Source organism: Artibeus jamaicensis, unplaced genomic scaffold (assembly GCF_021234435.1).
Source record: "Artibeus jamaicensis isolate MK-2021 breed Jamaican fruit bat unplaced genomic scaffold, CSHL_Jam_final scaffold_1964, whole genome shotgun sequence".
NCBI classification, from domain to species: Eukaryota; Metazoa; Chordata; class Mammalia; order Chiroptera; family Phyllostomidae; genus Artibeus; species Artibeus jamaicensis.
In genome coordinates, this window is record NW_026522030.1 from 40,617,010 (window position 1) to 40,635,617 (window position 18,608).

The 18,608-nt window shown below is 44.8% G+C and overlaps 1 protein-coding gene across 5 annotated transcripts in view; it reads left to right on the top strand.

Annotated features, from left to right (window-relative positions):
* The first annotated feature begins 13,236 nt into the window (after positions 1-13,236).
* SMARCA2 (SWI/SNF related, matrix associated, actin dependent regulator of chromatin, subfamily a, member 2) overlaps positions 13,237-18,608 on the top strand; it is a 163,733-nt gene continuing 158,361 nt past the window's right edge. For 2 of the 5 annotated variants that reach the window (XM_037141776.2, XM_037141781.2), the window contains exon 1: positions 13,237-13,363. The gene's annotated coding sequence lies outside the window, so the exon portion shown is untranslated. Of the gene's footprint in view, positions 13,364-14,056; positions 14,139-14,302; positions 14,378-15,263; positions 15,452-18,608 lie in introns of those variants that run through there. The other 3 variants (XM_037141780.2, XM_037141779.2, XM_037141778.2) reach the window with 3 other exon arrangements.

Below are 18,608 nucleotides of genomic sequence, written 5' to 3' on the forward strand. Positions count from 1 at the left end.
CCCTTGGTTCCCTCCAGCTCAGAGGTAAGAGCGACTTCTTACTGTTGTTACTCTCAGTTCTTTGTTTGACTTCTCAGCTCTTCCACCACCTGCATGAGCAATTCCCTAAATTAAATTCCTTCTGTTTTCCTGGTTAGACCCTGACTGATAAAATTCACTATGTACCTAAGTATGCGTGTACTGGGTCATGATATAGAATACATTTCATACTGAGAGTAGTTGTTAGAACAGTTTGAAAGCCACAGTCTATAAAAATAAATTTGATAATAAACAACGAATAGTACTGGGCCCATTTCTTTAGCTGGGCATTGATGGATGTAGCTGGAGAACATGAACTTGGAGACATTTTTCTTCCAAGGGACACAGTGTGGTAGAGTAGGTGGTGTACTGTCCCGAAGTAAGGAGACCAAGATTCTAACCTTGGTGGGTGGCAATGGGCAGTCCATTCAGCCAAGTTCATTCCACCATGTGTCCTGGCATATTATGCTTACTTAAGTGCATGGAACCAGAGTTTCTGAGATTGGTGTGTATTTTTTAAACTGGTGACTATTGTAAGAAGTTACAGTGTTACCATTCTGAAGAAGGCATTGATGTAGAGCCTGTGACAGCTCAAACACCAGTGTTATCAGTATTTAAAAGCTATTTGAAAGAATTAGTCACTTAACTAGATCATTAAATTTTACTTTTACTATTTAATTATATTCCTCACTTGATAAGTAGTCATTTATTATATTAGCATTAGAAATAATAGCTCGCCACTCTGGTCTTAAGTTCTTAGAAAATGATAAACATTGATATCGGCCATAGCACTTGCAGAATATCAGGTAATGGTGGTTACAGTCATTAATGTCAGTAAGTTAATCACACTATAAAATTGAGGTGTCATATAAAGACAAGTGCCCCTGATTGGTGGGTATACTTTTAAAGTCGTTCAATAAAATGTAGCTAAAGTGTGAAGTGTAAACCTATTTAAGATTCAGACATACTTCCAAACCCTATGTCCTAAGGATTAAACAAACACACAAACAAAAAAAAATTGTACATTATGATCTTTTACCTTATCAGCAAAACCCCTTATTTTCTCTCATATTTAAGGAAAACCTATTACCAAAAGACCTCAGATAGTCTTTATAAAAGTAAAATTCCAACAGAATCACAATGTCTCTGTTAAGGTACGCAGTTGAGTATGCACCATTCCAGATTTCTCCTTTATGCCCAGTGCTCATTGAAGTCAGTGACTGTTCAGCTAAGTTTGTCTGAAAGGGAGATAAAAGCTGCCTGCCCAGCATTAAACCTTGCACCATGCAGAATCCAGACACTTGAAAACTTCTTATTCTCGTTTTATATATTCATCACTTTCTGTAACGAAACCTAAAGTGAAGCCATATTGTTGTGGAAGGTGTGTAATCCCTACCTGTGGAGAGACTGACGCTCCTTTCCTCTCCAAAAGCAGATTATATATCTCAACTTCTTTAAGGAGTCATCAATGCAATTTTAGTAGTTATTTCTGGTTTTATAAGTTCCTGGCTTATTTTCTACCCTTGTCTTGAATTTGCATAAAATGTCAAGCATAGACAAATGACTAAAATAAGGCAACAGCAGATTGAACTTCTGTGCATTGAACTTGAAATAAGAATCCTGTGGGTGACAAGATGCAAGTCGAGCTGGGGAAAGGGTGGCACACAAATCAAAGACAATAAATAGTAACTGAAAAGATAAGTCCAGTAACAGCTGAGGGTGGTCTAAAACTAAAATGCTGCAATAAAATCCAATAAAACAGCATGAGAGATAGATGCAGTGTATTCTGCCAGTGTGGCATTTAGCTGTGGGACTGAGAGATGAGCTACAGGGTCACTCTGGTACAGAAGCATATTATCCATCTGAGGAGCACAGTGCGAGTCAAAGGGCAGCAGCTACAATGACCTTGCAAACAAAAGTTAAAATATCTGAACAATTTATGACAAAAAATTTTCAGACATCAAATTTATGTGCTGATTCCTAGTGTACAATTGCCCAAAGATGTGTCAAAGCCTCAAAGACATGTTGATGACATTTCTAAAATTCTTTTGTGTCTAGACAACATACGTATAATAGAGTATTATTGATAAGATCTTTCAAAGGAAAATCATCCTCAGAAAGCTGAACTCCAGAGACAAATGAAGGCTTCCTTTGGGCAGTTAGAAAACATTTAAATTATCTAGAAATGTATTGAGTTCTACAGGGTTTTTCTTAAAAGGGTAGACATGTTTGGACATATAAAATATATAGTTAGTTTTATAAAGGCTAAGGAAAGATTTATTTCCTATCAGAAGAGTACCCTGCATCACCTGTGCTCCGGTACCTCTGTATCAAAGATTCTCACCACCTCGGAGAATGATCTCACTGAAAGTCTGGTGAAATGTATGGACTCTGTGTGCAGAAGCACACATTAACACAATCGTGGAATTTCTAACAGTTGCAAGGAATTCTCCAGTGCTCCAAAGATCATTTATATTCCACCCTCCCCTGTCTCATAATGGCTGAAAATCCCTGTATTTGATGACAAATTATTGGGCAATTTTTACATGAGCAGCATAGATCACTCTAAGCCTGGAGATTTATCAAGCTGGGGTAAAAATTCTGACTTCATCATTTAGTCTTCTCCACCTTGATTGATCATATTCCCCTTGCAGTTGAAAAGAAAAAAACAGATATGATATAATTTATATAGTTATTCATTATACATGTATTCAGTATTAATAGTAATGTGAAACATACACAAAATAAGAGCTATGAAAGAATGAGATGAAAATGATAGAGTGAAACATTTTTTCCTAGGTGTTTTATTAAATATTTTAATTTGTATTGAATGTATTGGGGTCACGTTGGTTAATTAAATGATATAGGTTTCAAGTGTACAATTCTATAATATATCACCTGTATATTGTATCGTGTGTTCACCACCCAAAATCGAGTCTCCTTCCATCACCATTTGTCCCCCTTTACCCTCTTCTACCTCCTCTCACCTCCCTTTCCTGTGGTAATCACCATACCGTTGTCTAGGTGTATGGTTTGTGTTTTTCTTTTGCTAGATACTTTCACCTTTTTTCACTCAGCCCCCAACCTTTTTTCCCCTCTGCCTGTTCTCAGTCTGTTCTCTGTATCTATGAGTCTGTGTCTGTGTTGTTAATTTATTTAGTTCATTGGGTTCCACATATAAGTGAAATCCTGTGGTATTTGTCTTTCTCTGACTGGGTTATTTCACTTCACCTGATACTTTTTAGGTCCATCAATGCAGTAGAAAAAGGTAAAATTTCCTTATTTTTTACAGCCGACTAGGATTCCATTGTGTAGATGTACCATAGCTTTTTTATCCACTCATCTACTAATGGACACTTGGGCTGCTTCCAAATCTTGGCTATTGTAAACAATGCTGCAATGAACATAGGGGTATATATATTCTTTCAAATTAGTGTTTCAGGTTTATTCATATTTATTCCCAGAAGTGGAATCACTGGATCATACGGCAGTTCATTTTTAATTCTTTGAGGCCTCTCCACACTGTTTTCTGTAGTGGCCGCACCAGTCTGCATTCCCACCAACAGTGCTCTAGGGTTCCCTTTCTCCACATCCTCACCAGCACCTGTTGTTTGTTGACTTATTGATGATGGGTTCTGACCAGTGTGACATGATACCTCATTATAGTTTTAATTTGCATTATTTTGATGATTAGTGACTTTGAGCATCTTTTTAATCTCTATGTCCTCTGTGAAGAAGTGTCTATTCAAGTCCTTTGCACATGATTTAATTGGATTGTTTGTTTTTTTGATGTTGAGTTACATAAATTCTTTATCAATTTTGGATGTGAATGCCTTATTAGATGTATCATTGGCAAAACGTTCCCCATTCAGTGGGTTGTCTTTTCATTTTGTTGATGGTTTCTTTTGCTGTGCAAAAATTTTCTAGTTTGATATAGTCCTATTTTCTTTCTTGTTTTCCTTGTCTGAAGAGATATATCAGAAAAAAACACTGCCACGGGAAATTTCTGAGATTTTATTACCTGTTTTTTTCTAGAATTTTTATGGTTTCAAGTCATATTTAAGTCTTTAATCTATTTTTAGTTCATTTTTGTATATGGTATAAGTTGGTGGTCTAGTTTCTCTTTTCTTGTATGTATCTGTCTAATATTCTCAACACCATTTATTAAACAGACTGTTTTTACCTCACTGTATATTCTTGTCTCCTTTATCAAATATTAATTGACTACAAAAGTGTGATTTTATTTTTGGGCTGTCTATTCTGTTCCATTGATCTGTATGTCTATTCTTATGCTCATAAAATGTTGCTTTGATTACTGTGGCTTTATAGTATAGTTTGATTTCAGGTAGTGCAATACTTCCAACTTTGTTCTCCTTTCTGAAGATTGCTGAGGCTATTCAAGGTCTTTTGTGGTTCCACATACATTTTTGTAATATTTGCTCTAGTTCAGTGACATATGCCATTGGTATCTTGATTAGAAATTACATTGAATCTATAGATTGCTTTGGGTAATATGGACATTTTAATGATGCTAATTTTTCCTATCCCTGAGCATGATATATTCTTCTACTTATTTATATCTCCTTCAGTTTCTTTCTATAGTATCTTATAATTTTCCAAGTACTGGTCTTTTACATCCTTGGTCAAGGTATTATTCCTTGGTATTATATGTCCGTGTTCCTAGGTATTATATATATTTTTATGCAATTGTAAATGGGATGGTTTTCTTAGTACCCCTGAGAGTTCATTGTTCATGTATATAAATGCAACTGATTTATTGTGCATCTTGCTACTTTACTGAATTACTAGCTTTTTAGTGGACTCTTTGGGGTTCTCTAGCTACACTACCAGGTCATCTTCACACAGGCATGCCTGCCTGTTGAAACCACATGCATGTGATCTCAGAGGTGGGATTCCGGATGGACATGGTTGTTCCACACGTCTCACTCTGCACCCACTTTAGCAGCTACTCAGCTTCCCTCGTCCGTGTGGACCGTGATGAGAGAATCACATCCCTTCTCCATGGACATCTGTGCCTTTTCCAATTCCTGGCTATTTTATCAGTGCTCTGATGGGTAGTTTTGAAAATACATCTTCAAAAAAATGTGCGAGAAGTGCTGTGAGGTTACCCCTAGGATGGGCACTTCCCAGTGCAGGCTTGCACCTGTGGGACTCTGAGGGTCGCGCACACTGTTCTCCAGGGGAGGGGCCTTTGCCCTTTCTTTCCACCAGGACTGCTGGGGCCTCTGCTCCCTCACTTTGTCCGCAGGGCTGGTAGCCACCAGACCAGAAGTGTGCCAGTCTGATGGTGACAGTGCTGTCTCCCCAGTGTTGACAGTGTGTGTCACCATCGGGGAGGTCAGACATGTCTGACATGTAGTGAACATGTACATCACATGTCATTGGAAGTGCATGTATTTGCTCTTTGTTTCATTGGAAAACAATACCTTTTGAGAGTTTGCTATACCACAGGGATGTTAAAATTTTCTCTGGCCTTGGGTTGTGAGGAATGCTTTCCAGCTTGTGGTTTGTCTTTCCAGACAATTTCTGCATTTTTCTCATTTTTGTTTTGGGCACAGGAAGAGCCAGCTGTTGCCTGACCGGCTTCTGGCCCTGTGGTCACACTTATCACAGTGGTCTCTACCCCGAGATGATGTGCACACTTACTAAAAGGGCTGCTTTTTTTCATCTGGTCTCTGATCCATTTGAGATTTCCCTTTTGAATATCAAAAATGCTATTTCAGATAAAAACAAATGAAAATATGTGAGCTGACACACAAAGGCACCAATTTAAGATTTCATTTATTGGAAACATCCAGAAAGGCGAAGGAGCAGAGACAGGAAGCACAGTCTGGCTGCGGGGCTGGGAGGGGGAGTGCCTCTGGGGCAGCGTTTCCTCTCGGGGAGGCAGAGTCTCCTGCTACTAACTACAGGGCTTATGTGCACAGTGTTGTGGACGTACTTCGTATTCAGGAGTGACACAATTCACAGTATAAATAATACTTTCTTACTTAAACTGAATCACACAGTGGAAAAATGAAGGATAAAAAGAGAAAAAAGAAAAGAAGAAAAAATAATACCCCCAAAACTCTCAAATAATAAAAATTAAAAGATGAAATACTGAATCACGCTGTGGAGAAAAGCATAACAATAAAAGAAAAGGAAAAGGTCAAAGGCTGAGGGTAAAACAAATTCTTCTGTTGGAAGACATAGAGCAGGTTCAACCAGCAGCTCAGGAGCTGGCCCTGACGCATCTTCCTGAGGCGGCGGCTCCTCTGTGGCAGGAGCCAGGGCAGGTTCAGGGAAGGCTCCTCAGGCCACGGTGGAGGGGCTCCAGTCAGTCAGGAGAGGCTGCCCTGGCTGCAGAGCTGCAGATGGAGTGGCTGCTGGAGGTGGCACGACTGCTGGAGGGGGACACCGCTCCAGGTCTGGAGCAGCCTCCTGATCTGCCCCTGCGTGAGGCTTCTCAGGATATATGACAGGTGTTGAAGCAGGAGCCAGCTTTGCTTCCTGGGCTCATGCTAGAGTTGTGAGAAGATAAAAGATCACCCACATGCATTTCCACATACCCCCAAAGACAGAACACAGCCAGGGGCTTCCAAAGAGGCTGCAGCCCAGGACCCACCCCAGGACATCCTCCCCATGGCCAGTCTAGTACATGGGTGCTCTGAGGCCAGTCTTTGCTGCTGGCCACCATCTCTGGGTGCTCCCTGTGTGTCTGGCACCAACCCCTTCCCATAAGTTCGTATATACCTCCACCCCCCAACCCACCCCTACCTCCCCTAACTTCTCACCCTTGGGCTCTACCTCCTCGGGCTCCAGGCCCTCCAGCCCAATTCTTTTAACATGAGTACCGTACTCCATGTTGATGTTGGAAATTTTGAGCTGTCTGGGAAGCCTGGGAGGCTTTGGTTTTGGGGGTTATGTCCTTCTCCACCATCCATGGACCCTGGTTTGCCAGATCCCCAAGTGCCCACAGTCACCTCTGGCTGCTCTGGTCCTTGGTGATGTGGCGCACCTGCTCCTTGATGGTGGTGGCAGGGTGGGGGTCTTTGTCAGCCAGCTGCTGTTCCTCCATGACCTGGGGCGAGTTCTGCAATGACAGTGACTGGCAGCCGGTTCGGAGGCCCCAAGTCCTTCCTGGCCTTAGGCACTGCTGTTTCTGCTCACTGGACCTTCTGCTCCTGGGTCAGGCTGAGCCCTGTGTCTACACAGACCTCCACCCAGGGAAAATGAGGTTCATCTCTGGGGCTTGGGGTAAACCTCGGGTAGAGGGTGCCACGCACACTCCACATCCACCCAGCCAGCCTTGACCCGGGGTGTGAACATGAGGAGCCCACCAGGCTCCTGAGCCCCTCTCAGGAACTCCTGTTCCTGCTCATGCAGGCCCTCCCCACATGAACCCCCTTACATACACACACACATACACATACATACACAGGGAGGGGACATGGGGCTGCTCAGGCAGAATCAATGTGGTGGCCTGGCCTGAACAAAGCTGCCCTTTGGGACCTGCTGTGAAAAGGACCACAGGTCTCTGACTGAGGATGGACCCGTGGCGGCCCCTGTGGAACATACTATCACCACTGCCTATTTTGAGGCCATGGCCTTGGGGCCTGGACAGACAGCAGGAGTACATCCTGTCTTTGTCAACATCTTTAGCCAAGTGAGCTGGGTAGAGGAAGTTTTAGAATGTGGCTGCCTGGTTACCAGGGTTCTAAGTTCTGCTGGGCTCTTTGGTCAGGCAGTGAGGTCACTGCTCAGTGTAGTGAGGTCACTGCTCTCGTCGGAGGTGAAGTCACTACTGTTGGCTGAGGAGACACTTGGGGTAGGGGACCCAGGCAGTGAGATGATACCACACTGCCTAGAGCTAATATTTCAAGACTATATGCTAAGGTCAGAATTCATTATTAATGATAGTTAACAGAAATCCAAATTTCAAGTAGCCCTGAATGATTATGAATGGTTTTGACCTGTTTCTTGTCAGGTCTAATTAGACTGTGTGCTTTCACTTCTCAAATTGGCTTGCAAAGAAACCTTAGAGATTAAAACAGCAGACTTGATTTTGGTTTTCACCTGTGTTTTGCATTATTGGATTTATGTCTATCTTCTATTTCTTTGAAGGAATCTTTAAAATCATTTGTTTTCCAAATAAGAGGGTTGATTGTCTAAAACCAGGTAATATAATCTGTGGAAGCAGTAAACTTCAGGCAATGCCTGGACAGTGAAATCTGCAGAGGGGGTGGGGCAGCCACTCTGTGCCGGGAACTTTACTCAGACACATTTTTAGGTACATGGCCAGTCTGTGTGGGACCAAGATAGGTGATAGGATAAATAAGTATAATAAACAGTTCTAAGTGTCTTTTTTTTGGTCATCATTACATTTTTTAATCATTAAAGGAAAAAAAAATAGAATTTGTAACATTCTTCCCGCATCACAATGAGTTATCTTGCCCACTCCACTTTGGAGACCCCTGCCTTAGGGGAATTGCCTCCTGCCCCTTAGCCGCCTCCTCTGTAAAGTGGGGAGAGCATCACATATCTCATAGCACTGAGTTAAATAACATACGTAAAGGTCTCTGCAGGAATGCTGGCAGATGATATAAAAAATAAATAAACAGAAGCTGCTATTATAATTACTGCTCTATTACACAATTGCCATAGAAGCACTCATGTTACTCTGAGACAAATTCAAAATCCAAACAAACAGAACCTCCTCTCAATGCTTTTTATATGACGGCAAGACATGTTACTTCTCACCTCCCACCTTCTCCACGCCCCATCCAAGCAAAACAGAACAAAACCAAACAAAATAAAAACAAAAAACATATCAGCCTTTTCAGCTGGGAAAATAATACAACAACTCAGAACACATCATCTTGTTCATATACGTGATCATTACTAATAGTGAAGACCTGCAGATTTTGTCAGATAGTTTTAATGTATTTCTCTCATCCTTTCAATGTACCAAAGTTGTTTTTCCTTAACAGTATATAGTGGTTCCCCCTTACCCCTGGGGATACATTCCAAGACCCCTAGCAGGTGCCTGAGACCACAGACAGCACTGAATCCTATGCACGTTTTTTCTCTACATACATGCTTTGTCCCTTATAGGAAACTGTTTAAGGCTTCTCTTTGGCATGTTCAAATTGCCAGATTACTATACTTGTGTTTTGGGGCCATCATTAAGTAAAATAAGGGTTATTTGAACACAAGCACTGAATTACAAAGACAGTCCATCTGATAATCTAGAAAGCTACTAAGTGACTATTAAGCAGTGCATACAACATGGAAACAATACACAAAGGGATGATTCATGTCCAGGTGGGACACAGCAGGCCTTTTTGAGGTTTCATTGCACTACTCAGAATGGTGTACAATTTTAAAGTTATGAACTGTTTATTTCTGGAATTTTTTATTTAATATTTTTGGACAGGGGACCACAGATAACTGAAACCACAGGGAGCAAAACCGTGGGTAAGGGGGAAACTGCTGTACAATGTGCTAGGCATCCAGTGAGCTGCTGAGGGTTCAGAGATGAATTGAACTTGCTCTACACCCTCCAGGCACCAACCATCTCGTTGAGGATGCCAAGTAAACACATCAAAGTGATGAGTGCTATAATGGCCATATACACCGGTTGCTATGGGAGCAGAGTAGGATAAGTGGCTTCCTCTGCTTGGGGAGGGCAAAGAGGGCTACTGGAAGGTTGCTGGGCCATGGCTGAGTCTTGGAGGGGGCACTGGGGGCTGGCATTTCAGTCAGGAGAAGGTATGTCCAATATGGCGTCTTTGGAACCAGCATGTGAACCAGGATTTTGGAGCGCAGGCACTTGAAGAATCTCAACAATGCTGGAAGAGAGGTTGGACACCACTGTTAAGGAATGTTAACATTCTCACATAAGGGTTGGGAATAGACAAAGGCTTTTAAGCTAGAGAGTGATAGGATCACAAAGAGAATTGGGGAGGTATTTTGGAAGAATGTGGAGAAACAAAATCTGCTGAGACTGTTGATTGGAAAAAGGAAAGAGAGGAATGTTTATTTCTGCAATAAATTTACTTGCTAATTCTAAACTTTACTGAACTAAATGTCGGCCAATCCAGTTTGTCAAAGTTGAGTTTCCATTACTGCAGATGAAATTACTCATCCCATAAATGGTCTTAGCTGCTCCTGTTTGAGGCTAGGCGGCATCTCAGTCAGCGTTGACTGTTTGCCTGGTGGGACTAGAGGCTTCCTCACTTTGCGCACGGTCATTTTCTTTATGAGGGAGGTGTAACTCAATGTCAGTTTTCAAACCCAGTACCCACTCAGTACAGAACGTCAGCGGTGGCACACCAGTGAACATGGCCATGCAAACATGAAAAGGTGTCTTCTATCCCTTGATGCCAAACTGAAAAAATAAAAGCAAGTTCAGAGAACATATTATGACTCGTCAAAGTCCTAAAGGAAAACCTTCATGCGAGTGCAATATTCTGTGCAGCCTTCCAGAGTACTTTTCGCCCCCGATTACATTTGCTTTTACGTGATTTTCTGCAAAACAAAAGAACCCCATCATTTTTCTCTTTAACATCAATTGTTAAATTTTGCTTTACCTCAGAGATGAAGCTCATGCTACATGTACTACAGTCTTCTTTTTGTACCAAGTGAATGGTGCTGCCTTTTCATTTCTCCTGAGTGTAGGTCTTTTTTTTTTTTTATAAAATTCATACTTGCTGCAGTACAAGCTACAAACAAGACAATTCTTCAGAGGAAAGACCCGAAGTGAGAAGGTGCTGTTTTCTTAGACCAATGTGAAGGGAGAAGGAGATGGAATATCTATATTTAATCTCTGCTCCCAATGATAGATTTTATTTTTCAGTTCCCATAGTTGTGCATATAATGCATGGATACTCATCCCTCCAGGTACTGCATCAAAATTTTATATGAGCTGAAGAAGATATACATGTAACAAAGGGAGTGTGTTCTTTTTTACTTTCCTTCTGACAAAATGCCATAAAAAATGGCCAGTCTCTCCCTCCAGTGTCTTACTAAGATGATTGTTTTCCTTTTGAAATTTGGCATGGCTAGCGGAGTAGAATCTTAAAGGGATAAAGGGCACTTATTCACAAGGAACTAATGGTAAAGTCATCAGTTTCTAAAAAACGACATGCAGGGTTGACATGACAGGGAAACAAATTAGGCCCTCAAATTAAAACCTAACATTACCTGGTGTAATAGGCATTGCCATTATCGTAAAGCCTTTTTATAGACAACTAGGCTATCTGGCCATATTTTTTGTTGAAATTTATTAGGCAGTTAGAAGTTATACTGTAACTACATTGCTAATTCTATTTAAGATTTCTGGCTGTATTTCTCCCAGTTAGCAATTATACTGGCATATCCTCAGGCAGGAAAAAAAGAAGTTCTTACAAAAGAGTCTTCAGGGCATACTGTATTCTCTTTCCCTCAGATGTGTTACCTTTTCTTGTCCTGAGATCCACTTTGGGGCAGACAGAAAGTTATGAAGGCAAAGCAGACAAGCAAGCAAGGGAGCCTTCGGAAAGGACCGGGTGGGTGGCCACCGAAGCTCCCGGCCTCCCTGCGCAGGCTCTGCTTCTGCCAGCAACGGCTCGGTGATGTCAACAAGTCTTGCCATTTAATGACCACATGCAAGGTTTGGTATCCTTTCCATTGTCTGGTGTCTTCAAGGAATCCAGTGCATAGTTATAAGCATCCTAGAGAATTGCATTTCAGACCCGATTGCTCAAATAGAGTCAATTTTACAACAGTGAAATGGTCTTAAAATAGGATTTTACTCTAGGTGGGGGGAAAAAAAAAACCCTCAACCAAGTAGTCACAGTGCACTTTGAATGACTGATTTAAGCCATTATACTGTTACAAAATAAGGGATAAATCATACTTTTCATAACACTATTATATAGGAACAGTCAAGCACCTAAATTAATCTGAGTCTCTAAAATAATAGGCCCCTGATTTAAATATAACATTCTCTTACACTTTATAAAACTAAAAATAAAATTGTCCCAGCAAAAACTGACCTATTCCTCCCACCAAAATACTGTATTGCAAAGGGAATTGGAACACGAGGTCTCTGAACCTCACAGTGCCAGTGGTCTGCTGTGTGCAGCCTTAACTGGTGCTAACTGGGGGGTGGGAGAGAGGATTCTATGGTTCGCAGAGAAAAAGATTTATTCTCCTTCCTAAATCAAAAGCAGATTCCATGCATCAGCTTCCCCCTCACCCGCCCGCCCCACCCCCAACGAGGTAGTTTTTCCAAATTTTTGTGTGTATTCTACTGAAGACGACAGGTGAGGGAAGGTCAAAGTGCTGTGTGTGGGTCAGAAAGTAAACAGAAGAGTTAGGGCGGTTTTATTTATTTATAAGGCATTCATCCTCTCAGCCGCCCCCCCCCCCACTGGCATTTGGAAGCTTGCAGTCTTTCAGAAAAGAGGCAGATTTGGCGAGAATGTTCTTTGTGCCCGCCTCCCGTTTTGCGGGGGAGAAAGGGGACAGATTTATAATTACAGCGTTGGGTGGGGAGCGGTTGCGGGGGGCGGGGGGAACGGAGGATCGGTAAAAAGTTTCAGCCAGCACTACGATGCCTGTTTCTGCCTGCATATTGGTTTGTTTCCACGGCCAACACTGTGCCACAAACGGCGTTGGTGCCCCTCAGAGTCCTTCTCCTGTCCCCTCCCTTTCCCTCTGCCGGCTCGTCCTGGCAGGCGCAGGCACAGTTAAATTCCAGCACCTTCTCTGCAGAACCCCAAACTACTACACGCGATTACTACGGCCGTCCTCCCCTTCGCTCTGCCTCCTCCGCTTCCCCAGCCTCCCGCAGGGGTGCCGGGCAGCGCCGGGGCAAGAGCACTGCCCGGAGGCGTCTCGCGGGCCGGGCCCCATCGAGGCTCCGGGCTTTCCGCGTCCTGCGCAGTTTCTCTGCCCCAGGCACAAACACGGCGGAGAGCCGGCGCCTTGCAGACACACACGGATCCACGCATACAGTAGAGCTGTCTCCGTCCACATTCTTGCACACCTCCCCCTCCTCCCCCCTCGCCCCCCCCCCAGCCCCGGGAGTCGCGGAGCGGGCCGAGTGGCAGGAGCTCCCCGCCAACCCGCGCCGGGGCCGGCAGGGCGGGGCGGCGCGCGGGGCCAACCGCGGAGCTTCTTCCGGCGCCGCGGAGGCAGCGGGGGTGGGACGCGGGGCGGAGCTCGAGTTTAGGAAGAGGAGGGGACGGCTGTCATCAATGAAGTCATATTCATAATCTAGTCCTCTCTCCCTGTGTTTCTGTACTCCGGGTGACTCAGAGGAGGAAGAGATTCAGCCAGCACACTCTTCTCGAGCAAGGTAAATATAACTTACAACTCCTTTCTCCTCCTTCCCCTCCCTCGGGCCTCCCGATCGCAGCCGCAGCACAAACCCCTCCGGCACCGCGCCGCCTTCGCCAGGGATTATTCATTATTATCCTAATTATTATTTATTGTGCATGCACGGAGACCAAAACAAACAGGCGGGCCAACCGCCACAACAACAACAACAAAAAAGCCCGCCTCCTCCCCGTGGGCCTCAGGTGGAATGCTCTAACGACAGAACCCGGGCGGCGGTGGAAGAAACGGGAAAGTTTCAACTGAACCTTGCTGTTCTAATAATAACAGTAATAATTACTATTTAAAGGAGGCAAGGAGGGGAAATCCCAGCAAACCACAGCCCTTGACCCTGGATAGACAGTCATCGGTGCACTGCCAACCGAAGGTTGCAAACGCACACACTTGGCGAGGTTGCAATACCCCCTCCCCATTCCCTTAAAAGCTTGGAGGGGGGTGGAAAAGGGAGGGTGGAGGCTGGAGGATTGGGAAGGAGGATGGAAACACGACAGTTCATCCCGAGCAGCCCTCCCCAGAAGAGTTGGAAGTGGAGCTGGGGAGGAAGGCAAGGAGCCTGGGCTGGCGGCGAGACGCCAAGGAACGCGGCTGCCACTGGCTTCCAGGGGACTGGCTTAAAACGCTTCTGCTGCGGAGAACCCAGCGGATTGCGGCCAGAGAAGCCTGAGCTGGCGCGCCGAGGAGGCGGCTGCCACCGCCTCGGGGCGGGGGTGTGCGGGATCGGAGGTGTTACCTCCACTGTGAGTGTTCCCCAGGGCAAGGATGGAAATGCTGACCCGTGGGCAGGCCTTTAGGGAAAAGGGTTGCTAGGGGTTGTGCCTGGCTCTGGCGGTGTCCCTGCCCCCTGTACCTGGCGACCGCGCGAGATCGGGTGAAGTTAAGGGTGTCTGGCCGGCCCGGGCTGCACTGCTGGGAGGGAGGAAGGAGGCACCGCGGAAGGAGGTCGGAGGTTCAGTTACCCCGCTCTCCCCCTCTCTGGGTTTGTCTCTTTTGCTTTGTATCTTTCCCTAGCCGGAGCCACGGGAACTGTGGGCGTGGGTCACCGTTGGCCGTCTGTGTGCTTGGGGAGCTTTGGGGCAAGGGAGAGCGTTCGTGGCTGCGGGCTGGGAGGCCATGATCCGGATAATCCTCTCTGCCTGTCACAAACAGGACCCGCGCGCACCGGGCAGCAGCGGTAGCGTTTGCTGGAGAAGGAGAAGAGCTGGGAGGGGTGGTGGTGGAGAGGGAATTGGGGGACAGCAAGGGAAGGAGGCGGGGAGGTACGGTGGAAGCCTTCTCCCAACGATAACATGCGCCCCATCTTTCTCGTTCTCTGCTTTCGAGTTGTTTTATTCCCATCCCAACCTGGTTTACTCCTTCTGCCTCTCCCCCTCCATCCGCCCGTGTCCCTCCTCCCGGCTGCGTTACAAAACACGGCCATGCCATCTGCAAAGGTGTCGCGATGCACTTCCCCAAATAACTGGTCCGGCGCGACGGCCCCTCGCCGCCCTCCGGCTGCAGGGCACACTCTGAGTCTGGTGCCCTGGGTGCCCGATACCAGGCCTCTCAGCCTAGGCGCAGTTGCACCATGCCAGGTCGGACACAGTAGTGTGAGGTTGAGGAGACACCCGCGCCCAGGTCTGGGCACTCTGGTCGGTTTCCGGTACACGCGGGAAAATAGCCTCCTGCCAGTGTCTGTGCGCTCGTCCCCGCCCCCGCTGCCTGGATTGCATTATTATTTTTATCCGGGTTGCCGTTTGCGGCCGATCTTAGTGAGCTCCAGGCTGGCCGGACTGCTATGGGGGAAGGGGGGGGGAGGATTGGGGTGGAGGGAAGTTGGACTCGGATCAGGCGAGGAAAAAAAAAAGTTTGGCAGGGCGGCTAAGTAGGGTGGGGGAGAAGAAGAAGGTGGCGAGCTCCGGTGGCTCGCGTCTCTGCACCCTGAGGCCGGTGCAAGTGTGTCTTCGCGTGAGTGTGTGCTGTGCGCACAGGGGCTAGTGCGTCCTCGGGAACAGCGGCGCCGGCAGACGCTCCTGCCAGCACCCTCCCCCCGGGGCTCTGGAAGACGAGCAAGGTTTGGCAGCGGGGGTTGGTTGGGGTGGCTTGCGCGTGTGGCTGTGAGTGTGAGTGTGTGCGCGAGCGCAGAGAATCAGGAAGTCACAGCAGCAGAGCGCACACAGACATGTTTGATCGCAGTGACATGACGCGCGCGAGGGAGGAAGCGGCCGCGGGGGCCGGGCCGCGAGCTCCGGCGCGGGCCTAGGGCTCCAGCGCAGAGACCCGCTCCTGGCCGCACTGCCCCCACAGGCTCGGCCAGGCCAGCCCAGCTCCGCTGTTTGTTCTCTGTTCCCCCAGGTAAGAAAGCTTCGTCCCCTCTGCTGCCCGCTGTTTGTGGATCTTCACAGCACTTTTCCTGCCCACTCCCTTTGGTCTCCCAGCCCGCTTTTCCTGCAAAGTCAGGCAGGCTGGGAGAAATGGGCTCCTTGCCCTCCGATTGATCCTGTGGAAAACTTTCCAGCGGGAGGCATCGTGAAGGGGAAGGAGAAGGCCTCTCTGGCTGTTGTCGATTGTCAGTTCTTTCTGCAGCGGGTCCAGAGAGTAGGAGTCCTGCACCCTGGGGCTTTGCACATTCAAACTTCGGGCCTTAGCGTGCCTCCAACTCTGGTAGGATTTATGACAACAATAAAATAAATATTCAGAGTCGTCCACTGGGTCTTGCCAGGCATTTGGATTTTTAAAAAGAAGGAGACAGGCTCAGGAGTCGAGGGAAGTGGGGGTGTTAGAATCCATTCCTTCGGTCGTGTCTGCATCGGTTGTTACATAATTTTATTAGCACATGGGTGCAAAGCCCAGGGGCTTCTCCCCTTTTTTGTTTATATAACTTTTGGGAGAGTTTTGCGAGGTTGTTGCCTTTTTTCCTTCTTCTCTAACCTGATGGAGGTTGCTGCTTTGCTTGAAAAAGCAAAGCAAGTAGTATTTGATAGAGAGATGTCATCATTGTCATTATTTGGGCCGTATTCCTAAGTATGGGTAATGTCAGAGGATGAAGAAGACCTTAAGGATACTCATTTGTCTACTACATTGACTGATTATTTTTCACACGTAGTTACATTACCGATAGCGGAGTTAAATTTTAGCTTCCATTTCAAAGGACCTATTTACTTACATTTGGTTATACCATGCTTGTAGTAACAGAGAGCTGTGTGAACAGAAAGATTGTTGCTTGCATGTTGAGAAGAGAATTCCTGTTCAAACAGTAAGGCTCAGAAGCCACTGGGAGTTGTACTAAAATAAAAGCCATGCCCAGTGTTGTGTGTGTGTGTGTACTTACATATGCACATTCAGATGTTTTCAGTAATATTTTCTACCAGTGATTTGGGGGACTACCCAAGGCTTGTTTGCCCACACTGGACTTGGTAGGCTTCCAACATACTGCTGGCACTCTGGGAAAGTGTTAAGAGGTGTGTCGGGATTGAATTCCAGTTGGTGTATTGTTATGCAAATTGAGACACACTTTTAGGAATCTAATTGCCCTTTTATTCTGGAATTTTTTTTTAAGCTTGCTGACAACTCAAATGTTTGCTACTGGAAAGAAGGGATTTGCAGAGATACCCACTAGGTACAAATAATACTTATTGAAACAGACTGAGGGAAAAAACTGAGACCTTTAGATAGAGGTCCATCTCTCTTGGTGGAGAGTGTTAAAAGAGATATGCTTTATTGGTAAAGAATATTGTAAAATAAATTAGGAGTTTGGGGTATCAGAACCCTTGAAGAACCGGCAGAGGTGAGAGAGAGTGCTGTCTTCAGTACAGCCTTTCTCTTATGAGTTACATCAGTCACATCCCAGCCCCAGGACGAGCTGCACGGTGGCATTTCACAGAAAATATTCACCGCAAGAGTGTGTTCAAAGCAGCCTTAGATCTTTTCTTTTGTTCGTTTTTAAAGTGGTTTCTGAGCATTTCTCGTCAAGTTTCTTGAAAAGTGCTTTGACCAACACCTGAGGCTTGAAATTGACAAAAAAGTGCCTCTGCTTGCATTATACTGTTAATGTTTGAATTCTTGTTCAAATATTTCTGACAGTGTAACTGGAAGGTAAGACTTTGGCAAATAGCTGTTTAAAACTTTCCTTTAATTAAGTTTAAATGAAGTAAGTCATTTTACTGACCAGTATATGAAAGCACATCCCATTGTTTTCTAGGAGATAATTGGGATATCCCGTTTATTACTGTACTATTTTGACAGTTCATTTTGAAAGCTGATTATGTACTTGAGCAAGACCATAAAAGAGAAAACTTTCATAAATTATAAAATTGGTGCTGTCCTCCAGTGTTTCATGCCTTTTTTGCCTTTAGAAGTCCTCCTTTGTAAACAAGGCCTTTGTTTGTCAAACTCTCCTAGGTCAGCAGCTTTTAGATACTCGAGAGAAATAATAAATCACTAGTTATGACATCTTGACATGGTGCCATGAGAACAACTGAATTATCACAAACATAATGCTTAAAGGGTATTGCTCAGCACTAGCGCATTGAAGGTGTGTATTGGTAGGACCTGATTTAACCACCCGAAGTTTTGATTCTCACTGTTTCTGATCCAGATGATTTTAAGGGAAGTCATGGACAGTTAGTTGCTTAACATGGTTGGTCTTAGAAAGCTCTCTACACATGAGTCACTTTTCTCCGGTTCTTCCAATGAACAAATGAGAAAATTTCCCTTAATGTAAAAAGCCACATTTGGAACCTACTTTTGATTTTTCTTGTCATTTTCTTTTTAATGTAAAAGAATTATCTTCTGAAATTGCTCCATTTTCTTAAATGTGTTCTATAGATTGCATTTGACCAAGAGAAGGTGCCAAATTTTCGGTCATCTTTGCAAGAGTTTGTATTATGGAAATTTAATCTCTAGCCAGTTAGTAAAGTCGTGGATCATTTCACAAGTAGTTGGGAATAGAAAATACAGATAGATGGTAGTTAGTTACTTACTAGAGTATTTAAAAAGGGCTGTGCGCTTGTTTATTATTTTTTTGCATAGAAAATTGTGACTTTATGAGAAACATAGGAGTCTAAGACTTAGTCCTGCCAGTTTCATTATGAAAGATAACATATTTATTTGCCTAAGATATTCATCATCAAGTCGAATGAGACCTCACAGTCTGGGTTTGGAAAACTTTACAACTTTATTACTGCTTCTAATGACTTAACTTTTCTCGTGTTAATATGGCACTTTTCCTT